General features: G+C 38.4%; 1 protein-coding gene across 1 annotated transcript in view; it reads right to left on the bottom strand.

The window, feature by feature from the left end:
- ARHGAP29 (Rho GTPase activating protein 29) overlaps positions 1–2218 on the bottom strand; it is a 71289-nt gene extending 69071 nt beyond the window's left edge. The window contains exon 1 of the mRNA XM_012730194.1: positions 2116–2218. The gene's annotated coding sequence lies outside the window, so the exon portion shown is untranslated. The remainder of the gene's footprint in view (positions 1–2115) is intronic.
- Between the last annotated feature and the right edge of the window lie 6133 nt (positions 2219–8351).

Genomic DNA, 8351 nt, shown 5'->3' with positions numbered 1-8351 from the left:
GCGCCCATCCTATTGGCCCCCTCGCTGTGGGGGCGTGTCCTGACTCGCGTCCAGCCCATTGGCCCGCTCGCACCAGGAATAAGACCCGGCCCGGCTTCCAGCCTATTGGCCCGTTCTCACGGCGGGGCGGGGCCCGGAGCTGTGCGGCAGGTGGGGGCGGCTGCTGGCTTTGGCGCGCTGGGAGCTGGCTGTCAGCTGTTCCTGGCCCGCAGACTGGCCCCAACTTTGCAGGACCAGTTAGCCATCCCGCGCGGCTGGTGGCATTAGGGCACTAGCCGCCTTCCCCCCCCCCCCAAAAGGAGCAGGTCCTCTGTCCTTGTTGTTGAAGTGCATGTTTCTCAGGTGGACACTGAATTCCTTGCAGTCCAGAATCTAATCTTCAACTTGTTTTGCCTGCCTGCTCCCACCTTCCTTCTTCCTTTCAGAACAAAAATACACTTTGTACTTGACTTTAAAGCTGCAACACCTTTCTGTCATCGATTCCCATTTTAAGGAAACTAAATTAATCCAAAATATCAACTGTTATCTACAATACCTGTCACATAAAAGTAGTTCAGTAAATATTGGGCTCACGTTCCTTGCTGCTTACCATTAACTTGAGTAATGGGACTCAGCAACTCTGTAGGGGAAAGAACTAAGCAAAATTAAAGCACTTATCTAGATGTCTAATCACACATTATATATATACATATATATATATTTTTTAAACCCACATTTCTCTTGACTAAAGTATATGTAAAGTTGTTAAATAATACTTAACTTTACAAAAATATTTTCTCTGTCCTTTATGCAGACAGCAAATATTAATTGAATAAAATGCTATAATTATGCATTTAGGAAAGGAATTTAGGAAATTTTCTCAGTCCTACCCTCACCTTAAAATCATCTTTCGAAATGTACTAGGCATCTCTCATATCTTCCTTCATTGTCTGGAGAAATAAGACATTTGAAAACAATCTCAGAGAACGGTGGTAACTCATTTTTACAAAAATAAAACAAATGGTAATTGAGAAAGCATAACATAAAAAAATATGGTATCTGGGCATAGTGACCCATGTGTTTGGTAAAATAAGAAGGAACAAAGGCCAGTGCTTACATCTATGTGTAAGCACTGGCCTTTATAAGCCAACCTGGTTTATTAAACAAATATACCTTAGTTACTGTGACTCAGAATCATGGCTTTAGTGGACAAGAAGTTACAGACAAGCAAACCAAAATCAGAGATTATTGATTGGATGCTGGACTAATAATGAAACATATATGGCATGTGGTATAGTATTATGATCACAATATTTATTAATAACACATAATGACTGTTTATTAAAATGTTCTTTATTTTTCTTATGATATAGAGAATATCATCTGTTTTGAAACCTCCCTGTTCCCTTCATTGAAAATCAATCATCCCATTTTTGTGGTTCTCATGCACTATTTTATTTGGCAGTGTGCATTTATACTAATTAGACTGTGAAGATCTACAGTATTATATTACCTAGGTGTCTAGTACAGAAGATGCTGCTACTAAGTATTTTCATTCCCCTAAGGGAATGACCTATAGGCCCACAAATAAAAATAAAACTTTCCAGAGTGTGGTGTGTGTGTGGACACACATACACACACACACACATGAGTATGTGTGTATTTACTCAACTTGTTATAACTCATGGAACCAAAATGCAGTGGCCATGAAAACTTTATGCCTAATGGAAGGCCTTTTCCAGATACTCTTTGCCTTGTGGTAAAGTGATTGGTAATGAAAACATGTGGTAGATTGGAGTGGCAGCCCACCTCCATATCAGGTAGAGTGTATAGGTGTTCTCTCTGATATGCTTCACTGACAGTTTAGAAGAGCATAATTTTTTTTTTACCAAATCTATCCTCTTTTATTCATTTTACAAATATTTACTGAGTACTTCCAATGTGCCAGGCATTGATTAAATGTCACACAGGGGAAGAAATAATAGAAGCAGACAGAAATAACCTGGAGGCAAGCAGGTTCCCTATCACTACTGCTGCCCTTGACCCTCATGGCAGGAACATTTAGAAAGACCAAGAAAAGCCCAATAGGCCACAAAGAATACAAAGGCTCCGGATTCCAAAGTGGGCAAAACTCACCGAGCAGGTTATTAATCTTGATTCCATGATTGTTGTAATTGAGAAACAAGGAACCAATTCAGACCGCATACTGGAAGTGGATGTGAAGACATTGCAAACATCCAAGAATTCTGTGTTGTCATGTAGAGAGGTAACTAACTGGAAAAAAAGAAAGAAAAACTCAAGTGAGCCTATGACTGTATCACACTTTGTTTTGTGTAGATTAAATTATGAAATTTCAAATCCCAATTTTCATATGTTCTTTCAATTTCTGTAAGGCTTTTTAAAAAATATTTATTTAGTTAGTTAGTTATGCATACAGAACTGGGGTACAGGCTAGAGTTGCAGGGGCGGTGAGAGGATTCACCAGAGATAGAGTGGAGAGCAGAACAGGCAGGTAACAAAGCATACTGCTGAGGGGTGCAGCAGGCAGGTCAGAAGAGGTCTGCCACTGCTATGTAGGTCACCTCCAGGGCAGGAATCGAACTCATGCTGAAGTGGCTTTAGCTTCTTAGTGCTGTGCTTTAACCGGCTGCGCCACCAGGGAGGGCTCCCGTAAGGCATTTTATGACATAAACTTCTGTACTTGAGCCACCAATACCATGAGCTTACCTAGAGTTCTAACAATGTGTGCAAGAAACTGTCCTGTTAGTAATGGTCAACGCAAGTGTATCTATATATTTACAGACCTTTGAATATATATATATATATATATATATATATATATATAAGCAAATCTTTAAATATCTATATCAGAAAAAGAACTGTTGATATTATTTTAAATAAAGAGATGCGATTAATGTGATGTTGATGGTAACAGTAACTAGCCCTCCATGGTTTTCTCTGCACTAGCCATTGTCTCAATTATTCTTTATATCATGTAAGTCATTTAATCTTCACAGTAACCCCACAAAGTACTATTCTCATACCTATTTTAAAAATGAAAAACTGAGGCACAGAACAAAAAAGTTTCTGTTGGACTTAATGAAAATTGATGTCAAAATGAAGTTTGACCATAATTTTCTTAGCAAAATACAGTGGAGAATCAATCACTCCTCTTGTCCCTCTGCCCCTATGACCTTCATGCTGTCCCCCAATGTGCCAAGCGCCCTCCTGCCTCAGGGCTTTTCTGCCCTTGCTGTTCCCTCTTCCTACACAGGGATTCCTCCATACAACACAGCATTCCCACCCCCATTTATCTACCTAATTTGCTCTTTGCTTCTTTCTAGTCTGTCCTCAGATGTTCCATGCAACTGATGTGTTCCCCAATGACTCCACAGAAACAGCCTTCACCTTCTTGATTCTCCCCATCTTCCTTACCTTACTTTACATAGCACTTAACCTCCACTGATTTGGTAGAGATTTATTAATTTCTTTGGGCATATTTTTTATTTCCTCACACTAGTGTGGGAGTGTAATCTCCATAACAGAAGGTATTCTGCCTGTTTTGTTTGTTTACTGTTGTATCCCCAGTGCCTGGAAAAGCACTTGGAATTAATGAATAAATGAAAAGGTTTAAAGTAAATGATAGTGCATATACAGATGTACCTTTTGCAACAGTTAGTTTAACACAGTGATTTTTTTTAAATCAGGTAAGAGGAATCTATATTGCTTTGTTTTGACACTAATTTTGTTAAGCTGCTTGTATCCAGAATATTAGCCTATGCTAAATTTAATGACTTCACCTGATTTTATCTGAAAGAATCACAAATAACTCTAGGAATTGGAATTATTTTCTTTTGTCTTTAAAGGGAAAGAGGAGACATTGTTTCTGCTATTGTTTTTCTTTCATCTATTCCAACACATGCTGACTAGATAAGAAAACAAATACAAGTAGCCCTCACCTGCATCCAGAGGATCTCACTGTGCTATAGAGTACATCATGGCACCTGATCCCCAAGAAACTTTAAAAGGTGGGCCATGAGCTCTGTTTTCCCCAAGATATACCACAATTTTGAGTTAGAGGGATGTTAGTGTTCATCTATATGCTCTATTTGCCTTTATATTTTATCTTATAGTTTTTTAAAGATGTATTTATTATTATGCATATAAGAACTGGGGTGCAGGCCAGAGATGCAGGGGTTGAGAGGATTCACCAGAGACACAGTGGGGAGCAGAACAGGCAGATCTACTGAAATACACTGCTGAGTGGAACAGCAGGCAAAACAGGACAGGTCTGCTGTGCCATGTGGGTCACTTCCCTAGCCAAGGAATAGACCTCAGGCTGTTTTAGTGCACCTTTGTTGCAGAAGCACTAAGGCCTAACCCCTAGGCCAACCTTTATTTTTCAAAAGCAAGTCCAACCTTCTCAGAAATCACATGGTTAGTCAGTCATTGGCCTAACTAGACAGGAACCAAGACCAAAGTTCTTTTTACACTAATTGATAGATCAAGATTGTAAAATGTCTGTAAGTCTATGAAATTAGATTGGAGTACCTACCTGAATTATTCTTTGTTAATGAATAAATATGTAAACTATATTAACATGCTTTAAACTGAGGAAAAAAATCACTTGATTTCCTCACTTGATTTCCAGGACACTTGAGTGTCCTGGAGAGGCATTTATGTGTGTGTAAAATTTGGTCAACAAATTACCTCCTATTATTTTGGAGGTCTTATCAAGTTGCTAAAAAATAATGACCCTAAAAAATGTGGCTTAGTATGGAACCAAGGAGAACTTGGCTTGCTTTAGAAGTAGAAAGTTGTCCTGAGGCAAGGTGAAGCATTCACAAATATTACTACCTTTCTCCAGGGAGAAGGCTGGCTGGCTTTCGGAAGGAGTAGAACCCAATAGAAACACTGCTAATCTCTTTCTTTATCTACCCACAGAACAAATATTGCTGAACTCTCTGAAACAATGCTGCCACTAGAGACTTTAATGAGTGTTTGTCTTTCTAACTGCATATTTATATAGGGGTGGTTGCCTGTAGTATGCTTGCCTGAGGATTGGGAAGTGACCGCTTGCAAAAGTTGAAAAATATTTAGTTTTACAAACTTGCTTCAGTAAAGTCTCCTTTTAAGTTCATTCAAGAGGATGCTACATTCCATAGCACTGGAAAAACTATTATTACCTTATTATTTAGATACTGCATTTAAATGATTTTATTCTGAAACTATCTCAATCACTGCCAATGAAAGGCTTAAATTAGAAGAAGCAAATACAGGGGAAAAGCAGCACAACAAATTAATTTTCCTAAAATAGTGATGTCTATTAAACCATTTTGCTTCAAAGATCTTGAAAAAAGTTGTGATGGTTTTGCCATCCTTACTGTGTTTGGTGGCAAGTTCAGTTTAGGGTATTCATCAGTATAGTTAAATTTTATCCACAAGTTAGTGTGCTACAGTTTATGAGGCTACAAATATATGTATCCTACTAGCCCCAAAACTGATGAAACACCTGTTATGAAACATCACTGAAACCAGCAGCTTAGCATATTCAGGGTGGAGAACTGATTTGGAATGGCAAACAGGTGTCAAGACAATAGGTTGCCTTGCTTAGGAGTTAGAATTAGGCTGTGAGGTGAAACATGCTTTAGATCGCTCCTGCAAGTAGATGAAGACAATATTCTTAGTTGGAATCAGCAAGATCAAGGCAACTTCTAATGACTTCCTTCTGGGGTATGACTAAGAACCAAAAGGGAAAATAAAATTTACATTCTGGAGAAATGAGTAAAAGATAAAGCAAACTTACCAAGAAACCAGAATTGAAGGAAACAAGTAGGCCAGTAGATAAGAGTTCTAGATAGACTTCAGATTTACTCAGAGACTAAAAAATGGAGGGTAGGATGTGGATTGTGGGGCAATGGACTCAAGAAGGACTTTCAAAAAGATATTCCACAGAGAACTGGTATTTTCACTTGCACAGGCCTTTCTTGATCTCCCTAAGTTGGTGAAATGCAGCTGCCAATGTGAGTAGAATTGTTGCTTGTGAAGCAGTGTTTGAAGTGTTATGAAAACTTAAGAGACTAGATGGTTTTGGCCATGGGGGTGGAGCAGGATTGAGGGGAGGAAGAAAAGATTAGTAGGAGATAGAGATAACAGGAAACATTTCTTGAAAACAAAGATCACATATTTCTCTGACAAGGTGTTATGAGCTGAACTTTGTTGCCTCCAAATTCATAGGTTGAAGTCCTAAGTCTCAATACCTTGGAATGAGACTGTATTTGAAATTGGGTCGTTAAAGAGATACTTAAATTAAAATGAGTATGGGCCCTAGTCCAAATGACTAACATCCTTATAAAAAGAGATTAAGACACAGACCCACAGACAGAAGACAGGGTGAAGACAGAGGAGCATAATAGTCATCTACAGATCCTGGAAGAAATCAGCCATGTTCCCACCTTGATTTTAGCTTCCAGGATTGTGAGAAAATGACTTTCTCTTAAATCATTCAATCTGTGGTGCATTATTAGGGCAGATGTAGCAATCTGACATACAATTTTAGAAATGAAGTGATACCAGGAATAGGTTCTAGTTGGATCCAAAGCCATTCGACGTCTTTACCCCACAGAAACATTAAGTACAAATCTGGCTGAAATTTGCCATATCCAGCTCTTTAAATGGGACATTTCTTCATAATATTCACAGGGTGCCATGAGTCAATATGACTCCTCCTCTGGGGTGTAGGCCGGGATGGGCTCCATATCCATTGTAACATTGTCATTAAAATGAGAAGGCAGGATGTTTACAAGCCTGGTATTCTGTGAGTATTTTCAGTTGGAGGAGGAGGATTGGTTTCTGCTCTGAGTAGAAGGGTTGCCCTGATCTCTTTATTTGTTTCCCACAAAGGAAGATTTAGAGTGGCAATTTTAAGGATATTACTGCTACCACTGCAATTAGTATTGGTGGCTAGTTATTAATAGTGATTCCATCACAGCACTTGGGATAATGAGTGTTTAAAAAGCATTAGTTTACTTTTAAATTATTTTTGGTTCCATAGCATTCTATGGTGTACAACGTTTTATCACACACATTATCTCAATTCATCTTCAAAACAAGTCTGTGAAATGTGGATAATTGTTGTAATTCCTATTCAGATTTCTGATAAGAAAGCTGTATCTCAGTGAGGGTAAGCTATTTACCCAAAGTTGTACAACAAGTTAATGGCAGAGATTGAACTCAAGGCAAGGTCATCTGTCGCTTCAGTAAGACACTTCCCAACACACCCACCAGATCTAAATAGTTTTAACTCACATTTTAAGTTTCAGATAACCCACTTTGATCAAGCCATGAGATTTTTTCCTATTCATTACATATTCTAGGTGATAGAGTTTTGATAATTACTACATAGACTGTACTTATCCAACAAATACGAACTAAATGAACAAATGTTTTGTACAAACAAATGAGCAGAAGATTACACTACCCTCCCCCCTCACTCCCCAACTCCCTCGGTAAGTTACTTTTCCCCCCATTGATCTTGGTTCAGAATTCCTAAAGAGTGAATACTTCATAAAAAGAAAGAATATTGAAAAATACATTTTCTTACATAAATACAGAGTTTTAACTATAAATCTAACCCATGGATAGATTTAACAGTATGAATCTGTAGATAGTTTATGGTGTATTTATTTCATTTTATTTTGGTTGTATATATGTGTGATGAGGGCAGGCAACAACTTTTTTTTCTATCGAAACACACTGTTTGGATTATTTATACTAGACTCATAAGCACATTTTTTGGGAACACAATCCAGTCACTGGATGGGGTCTGCTTGAAATTAAGAATTTTCAAAGAGTCAGTTTATATTCCTTGCAAAACAATCTTTTTACCATTCAGAAGGCACTTCAAGAATCTTGAAATGACTAAAAGAATACTGATACACAGGTGACATAGCCCAATGATATATGCCCATATGATTCAGAGAACTAATGGATAAGACAGGGTGATGAGAGAGTGCTAAGGGCATTGCATACATATGGCTATCCTATTGGAATTCTATCAGAATCTCTGACAGCACCTGAATAAAGTCCAGAATATGCATATGCATTATCTGGTGACTTGTCCCATGGTCTTTGTTTCTTAGAGCAAGAAGCTGGGAGTAGCCTAGGTCAGAGAGTTGGTTGCTGAGATGGCCATTACTAGGTGTGATATACAAAAAGCATTAAAACAGAGCTTGAAAACTTAAAACCCTAGAAGTAGGAGCAACCAGAGATCCAGATTCTCTGTAGGATGAGGACCACTTAGTCATTGGTAGGTTTACCAGCCACAAGTCCCAATTCACTTCCTCTCATTCTCAGAGTGTGTCTATTTATAG

This window comes from Condylura cristata, unplaced genomic scaffold, assembly GCF_000260355.1.
Source record: "Condylura cristata isolate star-nosed mole 26May11 unplaced genomic scaffold, ConCri1.0 scaffold00026, whole genome shotgun sequence".
NCBI lineage: Eukaryota > Metazoa > Chordata > Mammalia > Eulipotyphla > Talpidae > Condylura > Condylura cristata.
Note: the sequence above shows the minus strand (reverse complement) of the source record. Positions and strands in the feature narration are given on the sequence as shown.